The following is a 23,183-nucleotide window of genomic DNA, read 5'->3' as shown; positions in this document are numbered from 1 at the left end:
CAGCTTTTAATTGCGGTCATCACGTTCTAATTTGAAAATGCAAATAATCAGATTAATAGAAGCAACTGATGTCCAGATAATGTGATGCCAATATGACCGTTGGTAGGGAAGCCTCCTCTGTACAACTACACTGTTATATGAGCAAAAACTACAGTAAGTGTCATGTGCAGCTGAGTCACTAATCTCCTCTCACCCAAACAGGCCCATTAAGCTCAGTAAATCCATTTGTAGGAGTTAAATTAGCATCTGACCACCTGAGCAACTCAAAGAGCCTAACTCACCTCTTCAGTCCATGTTAGAAATTCTTGGCAGCACTCTTCTCAAAAGTGATTGCTCTACACTTTTTAATTGTGCTTCATGCTGTCTTTCACACTCGACAGGAAAAGATTTTCAAGTCCATACTCAGGAAAACTCGAGCTGATACTCATATAGTCGCATTCTGGACTGCTAAAATTTTAGCACTGTAGCATGTTGAGATTTCCGGGAGAAAAAATAAAAACCTAGGCTTTTAATCAGTGAAATAGAACGGATCTAAAGTTCACATTTCTCTCTCCTATGGGAGGTTCCTTCAAACATTTCAGCCCCCTCCTCAGTGTGGCAGCAGGCCGAGCTGCAGGAATGACAGCACCTGCAGAACCTGACTCCTATCTGTTGGCTTTTAACCAGATGATATATTCAGATACAAAGACTTTAAAAGCTTTGATGTACATTCCGGCAAACCGCTGAGTGACATACTTTTGGCTATATTTCATTTTTAACGACAGGGACATTATGTATTCTTTGTATGATGGAAGCTGCACTGTGCCACCACTTTGAACACTGTCCACATAAAAGATTTATGTGTCAAAACACATCATTTTCTCATTTCTAACTAGCAGGTTTCACACAGAGTGACAATTAATGTGGGAAAATCTTTAGTGTGTCAGCGGCCCATATGGCATACAAGCTTTATTACAGTAGTACTGGGTTTGTTGGTTGAAAGATGTGAAGTCTAATTAGGATTATTCCTAAATTATGTGTTCAAATTATGATGTGATAAACTTTAGGGTTGGAAGTCTATACTCTAATACTCTACATTGTCTCGCTCCTTTGCCCGAGTCATACACACTGAGCTCTGTAATCAGAGTAGATCAGTTCAATGGGAATCCCAGAAACCTTAAAAAACAAGAATAATTAAAAGTGAAAGACCTAAAATTTTTAATTAAAAGCAGAGTGACACTGGCACGTAGCACAAGGCATAAACATTTAGCTGTGCAAATCAGATTAGACAGAAAAGGATGCAGTTAGTCAAGCCTGAACCTCTAATAACAGGGTGCCGAGCCCAACATTCACCACACATTTCCTCCTGGACATGTCCGCCTCCTCTGATGTGGATTTATGTGGCGGTCAGAATGGATTATACTTTTAAATCAGGGTCATATCTTTGAAGTCTATAAAGAAAAATGAAGTTTCAACCTATTTTGTGTTGCATAATATAATTATCACAGAACCTTTTTATTTTTTTGCCTTTGCTGTTTGAAAGCGTTTTCTCGCCGAATATTAGGAACGTGTTTATTCCCATTACTGATGTGAATTATACCATTAGTAAAATGAATGATTAATTTGGGAAAGTTTAAATAATTTTGATTCATGTAATAAAAAAAAAAAAAAAAAAACCTTTCAGGCTCAGTACTAAAAAGGCAAGTTAATCAAGTCATCAGGCTGGGGGGGGGGGGGGGGGGGGTGTCTGTAAACCTGCAGGGCCCACCATAGACAGCACACTTGATGTGCAAATTCTTTTGATAATTGCAAGAGGGGGAAAAAACCACCTTAAAATCCAGTTTATCGTCTTTGGCACTACTGTGACACAACATATGTAGCTCTTTGAAACTTCCCTGAAGGAGGGACTGGAGAGGGACTACGCCTGCGGCAGATAGGATTGAAGTCTGAGCAGGCACACCCGCAGGGCTAATAGACACTCTGGCCCTCAAGGGAGACCCTGCCCTCGAATAAAACATACAGCATATATCGTAGTATTCACTCCGAAAGCTTGTTCTTACAGTTCATCCAGCACTCCTCTGAGTACTCGAAGGATGGTGAAGGACTTGAGTGCTCCTGTTCCTCCATTTTAATGGTACAATGTGTAATAGTTGCATTGAGCGTGTGGAGGAGCAAACTATTAGCTCAGTTGGCCTCAGGGAAGATACTGCAACTCCAATAACCACCTCTCACATAAAATACTTATTTTAGATTTTTTTTTGTCATTCTTACCCCATCCTCAGTATTATATTCCCTTAATGAGGCATCCTCTGACTAATGGATCATTGCCCTTCATGACATTCATCAATCAAGTCGTTTTTCGGGCACATTTAACACCAATCGCACTCCGATGTGGACCAAAGCACCTGGACCAAGATGCCCGCGGGGAAGTTGTCTTTCAAGTGTTTTTGGGTGTGTCAGAGCGTATTAACTGTTGCAGTTTGTGTGGGAAGAAAAAAGGAGATTAATTTCAAAAGAAGTAGAAATATGCACTTCTTCCTGTTCTTGCTGTCTTGCTCCCACCCTTGACCAATAAATGGATGCATACATAGTTTATAGAGACAGGTTTCAGTTCATTTGGATTTTTCTCTGTGAAAACAAACTGAACTATTTCAATCCAAAGATCTGGAATCACCATTTATGCATTTGCAGTTTTAAAGGTTTGAGTTCCAAGTCAGAGACAGAGTATTCTTCTTATTCATATCAGTGGTCTGTGTCATGCAAGTACACAGTATTTTATTACCTTTATTCTTCTGAACAAAACTCTGCTGAATCTGGGTACATTATGTCATGAGATGAGCTCTCTGCCCAACCTTTCACTGCAAGTTATTTCCATGGCCCGACACCATGAGGCTTTCATCAACTCACTGACGAGAACTTTCACCACCAGGGCACCGCGATTCTCTCTCTCTCTCTCTCTCTCTCTCTCCCTCTCGATCTTGATATTTTGGATGTAATAACTATGATACAAAAGGAAGGAGGTTGGAAGACAAATAAAAAATTGATTTATGAAAAGTGAAGTGGTTATCCACAGCATACCTATTATTCTCCGTCACAAGATAGAAGATAGCAGATGTTTTATTTTGCTATGAAAATAGTGAAATACCTGAAGCTCTTGATTCAACAGCAATGATACAGACACGAAAATACTCAGGTCTGGACCTAATCATTACAGGTCCTCACATGCCGTGAGATGACATCGTATGATCGGCCAAATTATTGTGGAGCTGCATGAAGAGCTGAGAGACTATAATTTCAAGAGGCTATAATATGAACTGTGATTCTGACATGCAGCAGTGAATCAAAACACATGCAAGTCATACAAATACTGGTGAAACCCTTTGTGCACAAGAGCAGCTGCACACCAGAGCTGTCACGTTATTTCCGTCTCATTTAGTTGTTGTATCGATCCCTCTTATTTTCTAGGCTTATTTTCCACATAATGTTATCTAGGTTTCACAGATCACAGCAGATGAAAACATGCTTTAATGTCTTTTTGTCAGGTCTATGTAGGATTTGCCAGTGGTTTTGGCTGTGGATTGTAAATGTGAAGATTGTTGGCACCTGTATTTTGCCTAAAGTGGTTGGGCCAAATCTAAATACAGACAGATGACGGCAAATGATGGACTCTCAACAGTCCATCTTAAAGATGAATGTTACACAGTATGCATTGTGTATTAAGCTTGTGTCACCCTTGCATTTCTGTTAAATGTGTGTTGACACACATGAATGACATTTACTGCTTGTATTCACATTTTTATATCCTAAATTAATTCCACCCTTTTATGTTTATATCTGCTCTCTTAGCGCCTTCTGTTCATGTTGGATATCACTGGCTCTGCAATTATCTTTGCTCTCTCTTCTTTTCAGATTTAAATGCATTGCGCATTAGGATAAGTGGGAAAACAAAACAATACAAATGAGCAATGACAGAGTAAAACTATCTGCTCTAATACTTGAACTGTCTGTTTGCTCAATCTAGCTCCTGAAAATTGTCCTACGAGCCAGAGCTACAACTCGTCTCGTTGAAGGACATTTATTGAATTTGCGAACGCACCTCCATTATTATCTGCATGCTGCAAATTACTGAGGAAAAGATGGCTGACTTCATTGTTTATTTTTAATAGTGACTGGAATATGTCATTGGCATTAAAGGAATTGCACTAAACTGGTCCAGGTCATATTTACTAGGTCAATCTCAGTTCGTACTGATTAATGATAACCCCTCGGAAACCACTGCAGTCATGTATGGTGTTCCACAAGGCTCTGTGCTTGGACCAATCCTCTTCACCCTTTATCTGCTTCCTCTCGGTCACATTATTAGGAAACACTCAATTAATTTTCACTGCTATGCTGACGACACACAGCTGTACTTATCAATGCATCCTCATGAAATAAATCAGCTGACTAAACTGGAGGCCTGTCTAAAGGAGATAAAAACTTAGATGACCCATAATTTCCTTTTATTAAACTATGATCAAACTGAAGTCATTGTCCTGGGCCCAAAACACCTTAGAGACACCCTATCTAATGAGATAGGTACCCTGGAAGGCATCACCTTGGCCCCCAGCACAACCGAAAGGAACCTAGGAGTTCTTTTCGATCACGATCTGTCCTTTAATGCCCACATTAAGCAAATTTCTAGGACTGCTTTCTTTCATTTACAAAACATTACTAAGATCAGACACATCCTGTCTCAAAAAGATGCAGAAAAACTAGTCCATGCCTTTGTCACTTCCCTCCTATCAGGCTGCACCAGTAGGTCCCTAAAGACTCTCCAGCTGGTCCAAAATGCTGCTGCCCGAGTGTTGACAAGAACTGGTAGAAGAGACCATGTCTCTCCTGTACTGGCTTCTCTGCATTGGCTCCCTGTCAAATTTAGAATAGAATTCAAAAGTCTTCTTCTAGCATACAAAGTCCTCAACAATCAGGCACCTTCATACCTGACAGAGCTCATAGTCCCCTATTATCCAGGTAGAACTCTTTGCTCCCAGGATGCAGGGTTACTTGTGGTTCCTAGAGTTTCTAGTAAGTAGAATGGGAGCCAGAGCCTTCAGCTATCAGGCTCCCCTCCTGTGGAACCGTCTCCCAGTTGCGGTCCGGGATGCAGAAACCCTCTCGACCTTTAAGAGCAGACTAAAGACCTTCCTTTTTGATCAGACTTATAGTTAGGGCTGCTTAGGCTAGCCCTTAGATATGCTGCCATAGGCTTAGGCTGCTGGGGGATCTCCCATGGTGCACTGGGCTTCTCTCTCCTCCTCTCTTCCCTCTCTGTCCTCCTATATGTGTCATACATAAATCATACTCATACGTATTACAAACACGTCTTCTTCTCCGGAGCCTTCGGGCTCCCCTCATCCCAGATCCCGGGTGCTGCTGGAGGAGGCTGCAGACCTGAAGAGGCTCAAGCTGCCACCCGTAGCTCCACCTGCTCACGACCCCGTCTGTCCATCAGCCTCTTCCCTTTCTCTCTCTCTTTATCTCTGTCCCACTCTTTCCTCCTGCATATCTGTCTTCCTCCATTATCTGTCTTTGTCTCTGCCCCGCTCTCCTGCTCTCTTTCCCCCCAACCAGTCAAAGCAGAAGGCCGTCCCCATTGAGTCTGGATCTGCTCAACGTTCCTGCCAGTTAAAAGGAAGGTTTTCGTCACCGCTGTTGCAGGATGTGTTTGCTGAAGGAGAATTGTTGGGTGCAAATTCATTGAAGGAGGGTGGTACTCTGTAAACTGTCATGAGATAACTTTTGTTGTGATTTGGCGCTATATAAATAAAAATGACTCGACTTGCTTCAATTTTTGTTCAGTGTTTCTGAATTTTACAGGCTGTAACTTTCCATTGTGTGATTTTTTTTTTTTTTACAGAAAACCAACAGAGCTTTTGATTTAAATTCAGTGCACACAAAAGTAAGCTGAACAGAGTTTAGGATTGAAAACTACAGTGATGGAGCCACAAATCTTTGCCGACACAGGGAGAAATTTGGTGACAAACGATTCCTTTGAAAACAGATTACAACCACAACTGAGCACAACTGTGATGCTGGGAGGTCAGAGGTCAGACTGTCATTTGACAATTGATCTTTCGCAGCCATTTTTTTTATCTATGTATTTATTTATTTCTAATTCTAACGAAATCACAATCTTCCCCTCACCCTGGCCAGACCTTAATGTCCCTCCTGTCTTAAGATATTGCATTTTTCACTAAGAACAACAGGGATCTCCTGCATTTTGTTTGAGGTTTTTATTGCAGGGGTTGACTGACTGTTAGTGTTGCTGGACATTTGTAGGATAACGCATGAAAAATTGTGCATAACTTGTTGTATCATACAAATGTTTCAGGAGAATATTTACCACAATATATGGGAAAAACTCTTCAATGTCTAGAGTTCGAGCAATGAATTTTAATCGGAATAACCAAGTAATATGCGGCAAATGATTAATGAACACCAACTGACATAAACCATCATCTTCTGCATGAAAAAAAGACTATTTTGTTTTATCAAGGCAGCAGATGCAGTGACACCTCGATGATGTAGCACCGTACAAAGTGAGGATATGCATGCCATTGACATTTTGTCTGCAAACTAGGAAGGAGAGAGTCTGTCCTCTCACACAAATCACCTATTGTAATGCTTCCACCGTGGGTGTGAGGGAAACACACTTCCTGATTGCTAATTTTTTTTTTTCCATTTTATTCAACACAAGTTAATCGACTCATAAGAGAGTGTCAGTGTTTTCATTGTGCTTACTTTCACACAGAATTCCAAGTGTTCTTACTAAAGAAGTGGGAAAGCATAATTGGCACATGGGCTTTACACATAATCTCCATATTTATTTGAAGAATAACACCTCACAGGCCTGACAATCTGGCACCCCAGATCCCTTCTCTCTCAGTGCTCCGGTCTCACAGTAGGTGATCACCAGGCTGAGCTGATTCGCCCTGAAAGGCAGCACTGTTTAATGAGCGATGGAGAGCGTGAGTGAAGAGACAACAGGTGGAGCGTCAGATTGATGCTCTGCAGCTGGGGATGGACCGCATTTCTTGCCAGCTGTCAGGGTGGATAATAATCATTAAAGAAAAGTATGTAAGCAAAAGTGTTTCGTGCTACCGAGACGTTTGTCTACGATCCCATCAGCTGTCGGGAGAAATAAGTTATATTCACAAGATGTTGTTCATCTGGCTGTTGTTTCAAGACTCTTTGCATGGCAGTTTTCCAGGTAAATATTGATGTGTTTCCGATTCGCTGCTGTAAGCAGTAAGGAGGCTGCCAAGAAAGGTCTTGCATCCGATCTGGATCATGATCTGTAGTATTTGGTAACAGCATTCTCAGAACTTGGCAGAGTGCAACTTTGACTTCATTGCTCTGGGCGCACCAGATATAGTCTTTTTTTTTCTTTTTTTTTTTTCGGTTGATGTGGCCCGGCTCAGCTTTGAAAGTCCAGCCTCGTATTCGTTGCTCAGCAATCAATCTTCTCTGTAAAGGGCACTTTTTTTTTCCACTGCATCGTTTAATCAGTCACAAACATAGAGGCACAAGTGACTCAGAGGGATTCTTAACAAACAGCGAGTCTTTAATTAATTTATCATGTTAGTTGTTTCTAGGTCCCTTGTGCAAGTCATTGTGTAAAGTACTAACACCGCGGCCTATTCAAGACTTCATTAAGTAAATGACTGCATAGAAATGAGGCCCTTTGAATGTTTTGCATCATATTAAAGCCTTTTGATAGTGTCAGTGAACAGTAAGTCAAGTATCCAGTAGCGCTCTCCAGTATGAGTGTCATGGTACACTGTGGCCTGCTAATGGTGTGAATACTGGCACATTTTTTATAAGTAGATGCTAGTATGTTTGCTCCAAGTTTGGAGGCAGTTTCTATGGCAACGATATCCCATCAACACTCTCTTCAGTGACAATCTGTAGATTTAGCCAGTATTAATGATTAAAAATTAGGTACTTCTATTCAGAAATGTCATTGCATGCAGAACACATTGCACCCTGCAATAATGGCACGACATATGTGCCTACGTAGGCAAGTTAGATTTAAGATCCACAACTTCAAAAGCGGCGATAGAAGTGCTTTTAAGTTGAGATGTAGCGATGCATTAAAGGTTTTCTGGCAGTTTGCACACAAAGTCAATAGCTATCAGAAGACGCTTTATTTGATTATTTCCTTTCTAAACTGGCCTCTGATCCGCAAAGCACAACAATCAAGGTCGTCAGCAGGTTGCAAAGGCTCGACATATGGCTGATGAAACTATTGATGAGTCAGTCACCATGTTATTTACAACTTGCAGGTCTCAGCTGGCCTTAAAAGCAGTCATCTTCTCATTAAATGCAGCTCGTGAAACTTTTTTATCTGATATAGAAGCTCAAATGGTGAAGTGAAAGGGAGTTAAATACTCCAGGGACACTCTCCTCTGTTTACTGCTTTAAGTTTCAGTAACAGATTCAATAGAAATCTGATTGCCCTGTAATAAAATAGTCTGATGGCCGAAATCTAAAAAGGGTGAGGGGAGTTAGGTTTTTTTTTTTCTCAGATGCATTTCAGCAAGCAGAACTACAAAACTTAAATTGTAAAGCAGATGCTGTGATTGTTGTGAGATAAAAGCCTTCTGTTGCACCAACCGCACGGTGAGTCAAGAGGCTGTTACGACAGGGGCCACAAATCACTTGCAATCTTTGAAAGGCATAATTCTTCATTGTAAATGGGAATTACAAGTGTCACAACACATTTCAAATACAATTTCATGGAAAATAATCAGTTTTGTGTTCAAATCTGTATGAATGGAGGCGATATGGTCTGTATGTGTGTTATACATTAAAATAGAGGGCACTGCAGATAGCGAACCCCCACAAATATGCAGTGGTGGAAAGTAGTTTTACTCAAGTTCCTAAGTGCAGTGTCATGATGTCTTCTTAGTAGAGTTTATGCATTTTAGTAGACTTCATACTTTTACTCCACCATGTTTAAAAGGAAATATTGGCCTTTTGATTCCACTGCATTGATCTAAACCCATCAGTAACTGGCTCTGGGGCAACTGCAATAAGAAAATTTCTTAAAACAACCCGGCATGTTCCTTATATCCATTCAGTCAGTTGTATCTTTACGCATTTAAAATGGATTCTTTTCTTGTAGTTTTACAAACTCCAGGCAAACACATATCAATACATGTGTAATCTTTTAATCATATTCTTGTCCTCTTTTTTTGTCTTTGGTTTTCCAAGAACAGCTGGCATACTACAGTTTAGAATAGAGACCGATCCACTATATCGCTTTCTTTAACTTTTAAAATAGCAGAGTCATTTTTAAACAAAGAATCATATTGATTTAAAGAGACCACTTTAACAAAACGGATGCAATTTTGCATCTTCAGTCGTCAGTGCTCTGAAGTATCTGCAGATGCTCACAGACATGACATTTATTGGTAACTGAAAGACTTGATGTCATAGCAGCTGTCGTAGATGTTTGGAGTGTTTTTTATCTCTTTATGGACACATAGCATGCAACATTTCTCCCATCTTTCTTAGAAGAATAATACTAATGTCCACCCAACTACTGATCATTAGTAAATAAGACACTGGTCATGTTTGACATTCTTGTATTTTTGAAAATCAGACAAGTGTACATCAGCGTGGTTGTTTGTGATGTGAGGAAAGATGCAATGACAACCTTGAGACAACGTCTAAGTGTCACCGAGTCTTGGATTGATCATATGATTGCTCCTTGTATCCTTGACTTTCACTTCAAATGATTGTACACTTACAGAAATGTTTGTTCACTTGGTAAGAGGTTGGGGGGAGGGGGGTGGGGGTCACAATCAACCAGTTGAGTTAAGAAGTACACTCTGATTGGAAAGGGGTTTGTAACTCCGGGCTGGAATGGGGATATGTAAAATATGGGTAATTGTGGGTTTGGGACATGAGATTGCCTGTGGTGCAAAATGTCAGAGGGCTCTGCAGGAGAAAGTTCATTTAATGACTCATACGATCTTTTGAGTTGGAGGATTCGTTGGCCCTAGTTACAGAAGCATTATCAACAAAAACAAACTTAATTACAGTCATAAACATACTGCGCCCACCGAACTGTCAGTCAAAGTTGACAACATGACAGAATAAACACTGCCTCGTATCATGACAAAATAAATTCAACTAATAGATGATAGTATCTATGATATTATTCAATGCTCTTAGACAATTTGTCAGAAAAGGACTAAATTATCAGCTGCACAAGGCAGTAAGCAGCAGAACAATGCAACCTCATTGTTATCTACATGAGTCATTCTTCAAGCTGGACAGACAAGTAACTAATGAGCAGCTGGAAGTTGGCCTATGTTCAACAACAAAAACAAACTACAAAAAATAGCAATCCCTTGTAGTGTAGAGCCACCAACATGGATTCACATGTGAATGATCTCCCAGCATCCCTCCATCAAGAGTCATCAGATATAATATACTGACTTGTTTTATGCACATTGATCATCACACTAAATAAGCAAATTTCCCCCAAAAGTTGGGGTGTTCCTTCAAGAGATCTCATATTTTTTCAAAAGAAGAAGTTTGAAAATGTCACCGTATGCTATCATTTGGCCTTTCTGGATAAAAAATGCAAACGTTTTAAGCTTTGAACGTGAAAAACAAGCTATATTTTCTGCAGTTCAGCCGCCTAATAAAGTCAAACAAAGTCAGTATGTTGTAGTTGTTTGTTTGAATGGGTTGAGATTGACAGGAGGCCTGTCTGTCACAGAGGCAGACAAGCTCGGCTGATGGTTGAATGATTCATTTTGGAGAAGGAAAACTGTGCAGAGTGACTGTTTACAGGCTGAAAACAGATTAAAAAAACACCCTCATGTCTCGTCTGTTGCTGTCGTGTGTGTGTGTGTGTGTGAATCAATATGAAACAGGGAACAGTGGGAGCTTCTAGACAGTGGTGTTTGTTTACTAAATAAAATTATATATTAAAAAAAGTGTTTTTATTGCATTAGGGCAAAGTGATTTGACTTGTACTGCAAGCAAGTGTACTCTATAAATTAACATTAAAAATCTGAACAAGTAAAATAATTCAATTTAGATTTTTTTTTGAGATGCTGAATATTTTGGTATGCAGATTTCTGGTGTACAGCGCCAGAGGCTTTGCTTATGGCACAAAAGATCTTCATCAAAATGCACAGAATAGAAATACTGCAGGTCAAAGCACTTAAGAAATGCACATTACTGACAAAAAAAAAAACACAACTGTGCTTCATATATGCAGGGAAAACTTAAGTTAACAAGTTATCATCATTGGTTAATTACTTTACAATGTACAGAAATTAATATCCATAGGAAATAAGTTTATTAATTATCACGATATGACTCATTATGTTTCACCTACTGACTGTTCAACAATTTTCACATCATTTAATGAATCTTTGTAGCATGCGCTCGCTGCCTTGTTTGCGGAGCATCATTCATCTTAAGTTTGAATTCCGTAACGGAAGGAAACTGCCTAATCATGCTGATGCATAAGCGATCACTCCTCTAATCAACTGCACGCTTTAGCACTTTTTGTAACCGAAATCTTATCTAATTATCCAAACAGAAGATGTAAAAGAGAGGATGTCGTGCCTTGCCTTATGAAATAGCTTTAATTTGAACAACTGACAGCTCACAATCTTCAATATATTATCTTATTTGGTGGAATTTGCAGTTTTATGAGTTTCTTATTTCCCAAAGGAGCCAATTAATCTGATTGGTGTTCCGTCTTTTCAATGAGAGGGAAAGTTTGTGTGTGTGTTTTTTGTGCAGCGTATAACTTGTACCTGTGACGCACACTCTGATCACTTAAAATATTTCTCTGCTCCACATTAGACGGTAAAGCAATATGAAGATAATTAGCTACATCCAATAAAAAAAACTATTATAACAGATAGTCATCATTTAAACCTGAGAGAATGTCCACTCACAGCTGCTTGAATCCATAAAAAAACTCTTCAGTAGTTCATGTGTGATTTATTTATGCGTTCCCTTTTGATTGAGCACATCCCCTTCCACTGCAGTTTGCTAAAAGACAAAAGCTCCAAATTCTGAGGTGCAGCTGTGTTCAGCGTAAAAACCTGACTTAATTCTGTTCCATTCACCATTATCCAGATCAAGTAGCAGTACAGGGAGTACAGTCACCATATTCCACTGCGTTGAGATACTTTTCTGGCATGATTTTGACTGAGGAAAAAGAACAATTGCAGCAATATCCACGATACACGTAACGACAGCCGATAGCTTTAGTGACTGTAATTATGATGATTGCCACTTACAGCATTTGACCCTTTAGAGAATACTAATGCATGGCAAAGAATAATTCCAGGAAAGTCAAACTGTGAAGGAAAGGCCTTTGACAAATGATTTCCAATAAGAACATTAGCATACTAGATGCTAGCTGTTCTTTAGAGTGAGAGGGCACGGAACATGATCATAATTGTTTGTTTTTTTTCCTGAGAGAGCAGACGAATGCATGTGTGGTGCAGAAAGCAACGCTGACTAAATGGTGCTGGAGAGGACAGTGTTTTTATGTGCTTGACATGAAGACAACACAGGGTCATTTTGAAGTCAAAGTTCTCGTTACCTCTGGGTGGCACTAAATTCAACTTGTAGGTTTCTTCAAGCTGGGACTTTTATCAAGCGTTGAAGAAAGTATAGTAGTTGGGAAAGTATTTGACCATGTGGAATTATACAGCGAAATTGGCCACTTCACCATGGTAACACCATTTAACAGAAACTCACAGTCTCCATGGTAACTGATCACCATAGTGCTTTTGTTTCTCACCAAATATGAGATGGATCTGATCAACCCACTTAGGAGTCGATCATAGTGTAAAAAAAAAAAGAAGCTATTTCCTGTTCCCACCAGATGGCGCTCTGATGTCTCTGCCTTAATAGGCAGGGGAGGGGTCCTTGCTTCGCTAATGTCACAGTCCTCCACCATGTACTTGGGTGCAACTTCCTCTGATGTGCGATTTGAAAACATGTCTGGTGGCAAGATTTGCAAAGGAAAGTTTTTGATTTGCATTAACACGTTTTTAATCACAACTTTATTCCACCTCCAATAAAAGACTTGTTTTGTTTGTAGATTTACAATCAAATCGGTTTGTTTGAATTGGAAATCCATTCTGTTTTATTGCACAATAAATGAAAATTCAAATGGGAAAACAGATGGAAAAAATAAGAGTTCAATTTCATCAACACAACAAAAGCCTGTAACACCGATATTCTCGTCATGTGTTGTTGTTTGTGTTCGTGAAGAATGCCCAGGGGACGTGTTGTGTACGAACCTGTCAGACCTACGTATGTAACACATCTCTATACTCAACTCAGAGCTGTATTTGGAGCTGGAAACCTCTGTCTGCTACTGTGCACTAATGAAAATGTCACACACACACACACACACACACACACACACACACACACACACACACACACACACACACACACAAACACAGGCCAGAGCCTGATTCTTTCATAATTTGATGTTACAAAAAGCATGAAATTAGCAAAGGTGATTGGGGACTTCTAAGACAAAACACACACACACACACACACACACACACACACACACACACACACACACACACACACACACACACACACACACACACACACAAACCAAAAACATCTTCTAGTGAGCATTGATATAACAGTTATATACTGCCAGCTTTAATGGGCTCCCGTACACTGTATATCCATCACATTGAACAAGTGCCTGCAGATACACCGCCATGGTGTTTTGCATCCCAGCATCTAATTACTTTGCAGAGACGATTGCGAGGAACAGACAGAGCAATGTTCAATATGCCTTCGCCATTTTGTGCTGCTTGTTTCCTAAAGTCTAGGGTAAGACAGCCTGCAGGTGGCTGGGGAAACACACAGACATGTTTCTGGCACTCTGGATTAATTTTTGTGCACTCTTAAATTAATAATGAGTGAATCCGACCCTTGAGTGAATCCCTACATCTCTGGGTTGAGCCCTATAATCTGCAAACACTACATGTAGCTCATTCCAATACTCCTTCACTCTGAGGGACGATCAGTTTTTCCAAGAGTAATGTAAAAATCCTTATAAAAAGGCTCATTTTCTACTGAGTTGATACGAGGTTAGTAAGAAGAAGAAATCAAAGCAATATTGGTTACACCCTGCATGTGTTGTTGTTTTTTTTTCCTTCAAATTGAAACATGTCTGGAATCCAAAGAGCGATCGCTACCATTTTCAATAAACTCCCCTGAGTAAACTCTAACACATTCTATCCTGCGACGAGGCCAAGCTGCGGCTCTGTGAAGCCAATGTGCACTTAATGACTCACAAGCTGCCGATGAGAAGTTGGCCTTTTTTTCTTTTTTTCTTTTTTTTTTGTATGCTTTCCCGGAGATATCATGTCAGCAAAGGTATGTCTCTTGCTACATAAAATACTGACTTTAAAAGTCATTTTCAGGTTGCTAGTTACAACCTTTTTTAGATATTGGAAATCCACAACCATTTGTCTGCTTTCCCTGAATGTTAAATTACTGTCAATAATGTTCTTTTTCTCATGTCTGCTGTCTCAAGGCAAAAACAGCATCCTTGATGGTCCTCTCCTTCACTACAGGGAGCTCCTCGCAAATCCTACCACTACAAAACCTGATTTTGAAAGACTGAAAAAAAAAAGAAACCTGCTTTGCAATTGTAATATAGTTTAAAAAAAAAAAGAAAAACGCAGCTGACAGCTCTGCAACCAACAAACAAACTCATGACATGTATTTCAGAAATGCTTCAAGTGAATTTCTTTTATTCCCGTCTTTGATTCAGTGTAATAACATTACTCTATGTGGGCTTTTGCCTTGACAAACATAACTATATATCATGCATTCAATTCAGACGCTCGCTGGAAAACAAATTAAGTTTCCATCCTTTTTCCTGTTCCTTTGTTTTCCCTCTGTGACTAATTTCCTGACTACCACGCTTTACCACAGAGGCAGAAGGAGCTCAAGAGGTTTATTAAAAAGGTGAACATCACACGGGACACTTGAGACAGAGGTAACGCAGCAACTTTGGAAGCGAAAGGAAGTTGTCGTTTGAATGTTTATGGTAGTGGAAAGAAAGCCGAGCTGTTGTACCATATGTCTCCCAGCGCTGGTCCCTTTACACAGTTAACCATGTAACAACTGCATCTCTGCTCACCTCGCCGACTTCTGTACAACATGACAGCACATTTGAAAGGGAGAAGTCTTTGCCTTGCATTGTACATCACCATTATTTACTTTCCTTCCTTTCCTGCATGATGATCATGATGATCAGACTCCATAGTAAACCATGACACACACATAAAGGCAAAAATACTAACAGAAGAGAAAAGGAAATGATTTTTGTTTTGTTTTGTGGTTTGTAACTGCAGACAAGAAGCTGAGAGGAAAGGAGTCATCCAATCAGATGAAAAAAGTCCTCAACTGGAGTAAAAAAAACCAAAAAAAACAGGTGACAGTTGTCAATCAACCATCTAGATGAGCAGTTTAGCGAGCTCGCAACTGTAAATCATTTTTAAACCCCCATCACCACCAACCCACCCACTATCAGACCATTTCTGCACACTTCGCTCCACAGCGCCACAGAAATAAGTGCTCACAGTACAAAATGAGCTCAATCATTTTCAATTCAGAGATTTATATCACACTAACATGGTTTGAAAAGATCTTGAGATGCTGCTGTTCAGGTCATCTGCAGCCGTGAAATGCTGTAATCTGTGCTGCCATTTCCATTTATACAGGTTGGTCTTATTTCCAAAATACCCCCCCCCCCCCCCCCCCCGTCCCCTAAGGATATCTATCTCTCTCAACCCGCAAATTATAGAACAGGGCAGCCTCGTCTTTTCCACTCCTCATCGTCACGAGAAGCTGTGTAATTCTCCCTCAGTATCCTCTGCACGATCTCTCTCTCTTCTCCACAAAGAAGCCAAGCTAAAGCAACTTGCATACAAAATAGCTGACTCAATCATCCAGCTGCATAATCAAGATAAGGGAGACGGGGACAGGAAAAGGGAAATGTGAAGGCTACAGCTAGGGAGAGAGAGACAGAGAGAGACAGAGAGAGAGAGACAGAGAGAGAGAAAGGAAGAGAGTGAGCACTTTAGCAACAGCAGCAAAACGGGATGTTTTCAAACTCTTACATTGAAAGTTGCGAGAAGTGATTTGCACGCATGGTAACGGCTAAGCTGGGGGCTTATCCTCCATATGAACTGACCACTGCCAATTAATACAACTCCTGCAGTTCACTGGCATTAGACAGCTCCATATCTTCAACACTTCCCTGCGTCGAAATGTTGTATTGTCCAATCAAAGCAGGAATGATATTGCACTTCTATGTTGCGGCTAAATGGAAAAGCAGTGATTTGCTCGTATGAGTCTTGGACCGCTATGGGACAGCAGGTGCAGCTCATATTAAACTTGGCTTTGTTTCAACATTATTATTATTATTATTTTTTTGAATACTTGGGACCAGGGAGCCCCACCTCTTTCTCTTCCGACTTGTCATTTGACTTCATAGCTTTGGATTGAAGCCCCCTGCTGACTAAAAGAAAAGAAATCCGTTCCTAATCAGGGTTGTGTCAAACATATCAACACCTCTAGCGTGCAGTATATTGTATGCATGTCCAAGACAGATGGCACAGACGCTGCAAAAGCCTCAGCTTATCTGAGCGAGGCTGCGCAGCAAACTGTGTGATGACAACATTGATAGATTAAAGCAACGCAGTGGTTATTATTTGAAATGTAGCCCACTCATTTGTAGGAACTGAGCTTTTTTTTTTTTTTTTTTACTCTTGTGAGGGTTTTATCCGGTTGTTATACTGTGAATCTCAATGCTGTAACAGAACGGCTTTTTTTTTTTTTTTAAAGAAATAATCAGTGCTAATCTTCACACCAGGGCCCTTCTACAGAAACACACCTAGTGGTTGTCGAAGTTGAGTGGCGGCGGCGGAGCAGCGGCCGGGCAGCTGGCCGCGGTGCTGATCTCAAACCTGCTTGAGCTTTTACAGTTTCATTCCTCTTTTTTTTGTTGTTGTTGTCGTTGTTTTGTTTCACTTGAGCCTCATCAATGTTTCCGGAACAAATACAAGTGTTAAATGTCACGAATAGTTCAGATGAAACATATTAAAGAAACTTCACGGTGGTCATCTGCAGCGGGAGTGCACTCGTGTCCCGGTAACAGTTGAATTCCAGCCTGCAAAGAGCTGCACGAACAGCAAACGCCTGGCTGTAAGCTGTTGAATTTAGTGTGTATACTCAAGTCGGCTTATACCACACCGAGACTATCAGGGAATTTGTCCTGCGCTGTTGTCCCTGGCGAATGCACAAAAGAAACACGCTGTTTGGAAACTGTGAGATTTAATAAATAAATAACCACCGAAAATCCAGGCAAAGTGTAAGAGCTTACCTGCTTTGACGATCGTTGAGCTGCAGATTCTTCGGATCGATACAACGCTGACCGCTTTAAATATGTCACCACCAGTTTTTCTTTTTTTTAATTTAAAAGAGAGAGATATTTCTGTTAGGTAATACAGATTTTAAAGAAGAAGAAGAAAAAAATCCCATCTGTTCTCGGTTCTGAAGACACCAAAATTAGAAAATAAAAAAAAGCAGTGCGTCGAGGGAGAGCCTCACAGATCCATTAAATTCTGGGTTGAGGCACCACTCGCCTCTGCTTGTGCTGCCGCCGCCGCCGCTGAACAGACCCGGAGCCCTGCTCGGGTTTGTCTATCACACCGGGGGTTCAACCACAATCAAAAGAGGCGGGTTGGTAGGTAAGCTGCTGTATCAGTTCAAAAACTACGGGGGTGAGAGAGAGAGAGAGAAAAAAGACAGAAACTGCAAGAGGGAGGACGGTGGATCCTTCGGTCTAGCCGAGGCAAAGTTTAAATCTCATAATTAGATTGTTTGTCACCGCGAGGCTATAAATGGTGGCGGGTTCGACATAGAAGGCAACTCCCCCAGTGGAAGTGGAAACGCGTGATAGCCTGTGTTTAGTGAGAGAGAGAGAGAGAGAGAGAGAGAGAACCTGAATAAAAGGGGGTTGAAAGTGGCAACTACGTCACACATGGGCTTCAGGGTTCGAATTCGAGAAGCAAACTTTCTCTCTTTTTTTGTGATTGTTTGGAAATGGGGTTTGAATAACACAATTTCCCAGACTGGTGGTGGTGGTCATATGTTTCATTCTTTATTGCAGGAGGAGAATGTGATCATTCTTCCGGGGGGGGGGGGGGGGGGGGGGGGTATAATCAGAAGAGGTTCTTGATATGTCAATGTCGTCATTTATTTTTTTTTGGGGGGGGGGGGCGGGTGTTATTGGCCAAATGTGGGAGAACATACATTTATACTCTGTATTATAATACTTGAATACGTTTATACTTCAGTTCAGTGTTTTGAAATTACAGGATTGTGACCTGATTATAGGGCAATGTAGAAAAAGTCAATAAGGAGTCCCCTTAGACCAATAATAGCTGACACAATGGGATGGTGGTTGGGGTCAGTAAATTTCAGGGTTAAATAGGGGTGTGTGCGGGGGGGTGGGGGGGGGCTGGAGGGAATGGGAGGAGCTGCTGTAGCTCTTGAAGTACTTTACTGAAGAGGTCAAGCCTTGGTCCCTGTGACAATAAATCAATATGTATTGGTGATAAATTGTTGAATGCTAGAACCCACATACTCCCATCATATGGAGCTGCATCCATAGACTGATACAGCGAAGCCTTGGCAGTAAGTAGGTTTTCTTTGAGAATATCAAGACTATTGTATTTCTAGATGCCCACTAGCTGCTATTCTCACCCTAGGGCCCACATATAAACAAAATCCAATTTTTTTATTTTTTTTTTTTATTTTTTATTTTTTGCAGCAGACAATACACAGAGCAAATAAAACCAGAACAATGCTGTGGATGTCTGTTGCTGATGTTGTTCAAACACAGGTGAAATCTGATTCTGGCTTGAAAACCCTTCTTTGCCACATCTGTGAAAATTCCGAATGTGCCTCAGAGGTTAAAAGCAGACCGTCCGTCCCAGTGAAAATGCAGCCCTGGTTTAATTTATGGAGAGTGCTGCCTGATGTCCTCTCTAATGACGTAGTCTGGGGGATGACCTGAGCAAGTATAGCGAAGCAGCAGCCAGGCTGCAGATGCTCTTCCTGTGAAAGGGGGCAAGTGGTTGTGTGAGGACTTGGCACAGACGTTGCAAGGTCTTGTCTCACTGCAGCAGTCACATTGAAGCTGTGAAATGTGGACATAGACAGCTGGGCCTTGGAAGTCATAGCACTGCAGCTGCAGCGCTGAGAATGACAGACACACTGTATCACGCTCCCTAATATCTTCACAACCCCAGGGCAAGCCTGATACATGACCCCGTACCAACACTGTTGCCTCTGAGCCTTTTGCTGCCCCTGCACACCACCCTGAATTTTTGAAAAAAGTGAGATATCAGGACCTTGAGCTGGCAAAAAAAAGAAGAAAAGGTCATGTAAAGGTCTCCGTTGGATCAGGTACAGCCAGAAAAAAAACATTTCTCTTTCAATCCTGATACAAAATATTTCTCAGGCCACATATTTTGATTTGTCATAGAAGGCAGTGGGTGCAAACTTTTCATAAATTGGTTTGTTTTTTGTAAATTTAGCTACAACATGAGGACTCTGCATATTAGCAGCGCAGCAGATGGGGATGACTTGATGGAGTTTCACAATGAAGGTCCCTAGTCAGCTGAATTTACCTGGAAGGTATGATCGTTGTAATGTCGTCCAGGAAGGAGCTTTCATTCCCCATTAATTAAAGTATCTCCATAAATTATCAAAGATTTTTAATGTATGTTGGAGGATCTGCAGTACAGAGGGAAAGATATGGCTGGCTTTTCTGAGACAAGTGCATTTGCTGACGGTATGATTATGGAATGTAACACAGGTTTTACTTTCCCACTCTGCATTTGTGTTGCAGGTTAGTTAAACTTCTGTGCTCAGGGGATTATCTCAAAGCTTCAATTTACATTCAACATGATTTCTGGGACAAAACACACATTATCGCAACATAAAATTTGTAAGTAAATGATATTGCTCTGGGAAATGGTCTCCTCTATTACTGGGTCTTTAGATTTCATCTCATAAATGACTAAACAAAGTCTGAAAAAAAACATACATCCATCTTTTTCCGCTTATTCTGTTAAGGGTTGCCGGGGGGGTGGGGGGGTGGAGGTGGAGTCTATCCCTGCAGCTTTTAAGCGAGAGGCAGGGTTCACCCTGGACAGGTCACCAGTCCATCACAGGACCAACACATAGAGACAGACAACCATTCACACTCACAGTCACACCTACAGTCAATTTAGAGTATCAATCAGTTTCGTCCCCTCTTGATGTCTTTGGACTGTGGGAGGAAGCTGGAGTACCAGAGAGAACCCACACAGGAACAGGGAGAACATGCAGACTCCACATAGAAAGACCCCGTGCTCAAGCCGGGGCTCGAACTCGGAACCTTCTTGCTGTGAGGCGACAGTGCTGACAACTGCACCACCGTGCCGCCCATCTGAAAAATACGTTACGCTCAATTATATACATTTTTGCAGAGGTTTAGAATAGTCATGATTGCATGACTTATTGTATTGTATTTAATGATGCTGATTCAAGATCATGAATTAAATGTTGCCTTGTCTTGTGATAAGATGTTTTTTTGGGTTAATTTATTCCGTTATTTGGAGTGAACGTTTTTTTCTATCCCTATCTGAAGGTTAAAAAAAACCCTCATATTTTCCACATAGCAGCATTAAAAAAATTCAGCCATAGCATCCATAAATTTTTGATTTATTTCCACAAAAATCGATCAAATATTCATGTCCATTATTTACATATTTAATATATGTATGTATGATCCCATTTTTTGTTAGAAAACAATGTAGACTATCTTAAATTGAAAATTCTGGTATCAGAACATCTCAGAAACAACAATTGTAACAGTTATATTTTATTGCATTTACTGCCGGCTGTACACCAAACACTACTGTTACACACCGTGTTTACTAAAGATTCCAACTAAACATGAAATTTCAGCTACTGGGGACACACCATCAATACTCATTACAGGTTTCAGATGAACAGCTATCCCACTGGTACTTGAAAATATTGAATTACGTTGACAGTACACACGTGTCAGTGAAACTGGAATTTCCTGTTTTCCTTTAATATACCAGCAGGTAAAAAAATAGAGTGGTACAGATTTCTATAGCCGTCAGTTTCACTTGTTGCACACTGAACACAGCTGGTAATTCTTTATGTAAATCCCTTATGTAAAACTCTTTCAAATGAAAAGATGATAATGTCACTAAATGAAGTCCAAGCAGTCCAGGGAAGAAAAAAAGACAGCAGATAGGTGGAATGCATTATTTAAATCCTTCATTCACTGGCTAAGCCAATTTGGTGCTGAGGCAAGTGACAGGGCCAGCAATAATTCAGGGGAGGAGACAGTGACTGCTGGTTAATATAATGGAATATCTGCTGTCTGTGAAGTGCAGGAGATCCATCTTACCAGCCAGCCAATGGGACGGATATCTTCAGCTGCTTCCTGGCTGAATCTCGTCAGATGGAAGAAACTGCACTGGGTTGTGCTCACATCCAACATCCTTGCAACACACATGATGCAACATGTACATACAGCAGTGTTGCATCCTGCAAAAGCAGCAGTAGGATGTAATTGTGCGTTACATGAACCGAATGTCTTGATGCCTTCGCCAAGGATATAATCTCATTTGTGGTGGGCTGTTTGCAATGTCATGCAAAAACCATGAGGCTAATTTTCACCAGACTTGGTGTGGACAAAGGAAGAACCCATTAACTTTGAGAAATAGCGCCACTGGAAACAGGAAATTTCACTTTTTTTTTACACTTTGACATACATGGAACAGATCATCAGATCTATCACAAATTTGATCAGAAACGCCATTAAATATTGATGATGGGTCATTGTGAATTTTTGTCACCATGGCGATTTTGATATTGTGATAGAACATCTAACTTTGGTAACCAGACTACACATAGCATCACAAATCATAGCATCACCGCATGTTTACAGGAAGTAAGCTTGATGAAACAAATATCATTTGATTTACATCAAAATACAATGTGTCCTCATCAAGTGTGTATTGTCTAGCGTCACCTAGGGGACGCAGAAGGTGATATTTGCACCACAGTGCACATTTTAGTCCGCTGCTCCGTGCACACACACACACACACACACACACACACACACACACATATACATACATATACATGGATATATATATATATATATATTCATAATTTGTCACTGCAGAGCCAGTTAGACATACAGGTAAACAAGACTAAATGTGAATTGTTTTCACTCGCAATGATTCAACCTGACATTCAATAGAAAGACAATAACAAGTAAAGGCACAAGGACAAATCGCAGCCATAATAAGAGGCAAAATATATATGCAGGCTCCAAGTTAACCTGTGTTGCAATAACCAAAGAAGCGCTATGAACAAACGAACTCTGAAGAATCATTTGCATAAACACTGGGTAGAACACTGAGTGGGATTAGGTTACGACACACAACCAAGTCATCAGCCTCACTAGAAGCACCATTTGCATTCATTTGAATATTTAGTCAGCACAGATAAACACTTTGAGATGACAATTCATCTAACGTTTCACACTAAAGGTCTAAAAAAATTATATTTCCTACAGGCAAAAGATTTGCTGTTATTTCATCCTGTTTACTGGTCAGAAACTTGTTCTGCTGAAATATTAATCAACTAAGACAAGAGTTGGAGATGCTATCCTCTTATCAGTGGCTTTGCAGGTGTCGGGAGATGTCACTTAAACTAAGATATTACCCTCAGAGATGTTTGTCTTTTCACTATGTCTTCATTCAGCCACCCTAAAGTCAAGGTGTCAGACTTACCTCATCATTTCCCCAAGATTCGCACACACAAATAAAAAGTGTGAGGGTCAATGGGGCCCTTCGTCTTTATGTTTCCTGTGTAGGTATTTGACAGCTTGGGTAACAGGAGAGACAGACAGCTCGCAGTGGAGAGCAAAGCGTGGGCAAACTCAGCCACCACTCAGCGAGGAGGGCTGAGGCCCCATGGTGGCTGCCTCAGCGTGACCGTTGGGATAAACATACCACCTACAC

The 23,183-nt window shown here is 40.7% G+C and overlaps 1 protein-coding gene across 1 annotated transcript in view; it reads right to left on the bottom strand.

Moving 5' to 3' along the window:
• The window catches only part of elfn1a (extracellular leucine-rich repeat and fibronectin type III domain containing 1a), a 72,118-nt gene extending 54,132 nt beyond the window's left edge, over positions 1-17,986 (bottom strand). Inside the window, exon 1 of the mRNA XM_086185154.1 lies at positions 17,444-17,986. The gene's annotated coding sequence lies outside the window, so the exon portion shown is untranslated. The remainder of the gene's footprint in view (positions 1-17,443) is intronic.
• Between the last annotated feature and the right edge of the window lie 5,197 nt (positions 17,987-23,183).

This window comes from Aulostomus chinensis, chromosome 18, assembly GCF_037954235.1.
Source record: "Aulostomus chinensis isolate RoL2024-O1b breed Wild chromosome 18, RoL_Achi_v1.0, whole genome shotgun sequence".
Lineage (NCBI taxonomy): Eukaryota > Metazoa > Chordata > Actinopteri > Syngnathiformes > Aulostomidae > Aulostomus > Aulostomus chinensis.
The sequence above is the reverse complement of the archived record's forward strand: the minus strand, read 5'-3'. Positions and strand labels throughout refer to the sequence as shown.